Source organism: Penaeus monodon, chromosome 19, assembly GCF_015228065.2.
Source record: "Penaeus monodon isolate SGIC_2016 chromosome 19, NSTDA_Pmon_1, whole genome shotgun sequence".
Taxonomy (NCBI): domain Eukaryota; kingdom Metazoa; phylum Arthropoda; class Malacostraca; order Decapoda; family Penaeidae; genus Penaeus; species Penaeus monodon.
Window position 1 is genome coordinate 9,224,422 of NC_051404.1, and position 236 is coordinate 9,224,657.

A 236-nucleotide genomic window follows, 5' to 3' on the forward strand; every position below is an offset into this window, starting at 1 on the left:
GAAAAAATATTTCGCACGAGAGACCGAGTTATTCAGAAATATTCAGCTTCCTTTAACCCATCACAGGACTCCGAACTTGACACGAGAATTCAATTTGGTGTTTAAACCCAATGCATCATAGTCACCGTCTGGGGGCATAGGTGTCTCAAGGCAGAAATTCACAAGGAAAATGTCGCTCCTGGTGAGAAGAATGTGTCTATGTCAGATGCTTTATCTCTGACGGATGTATATAGATT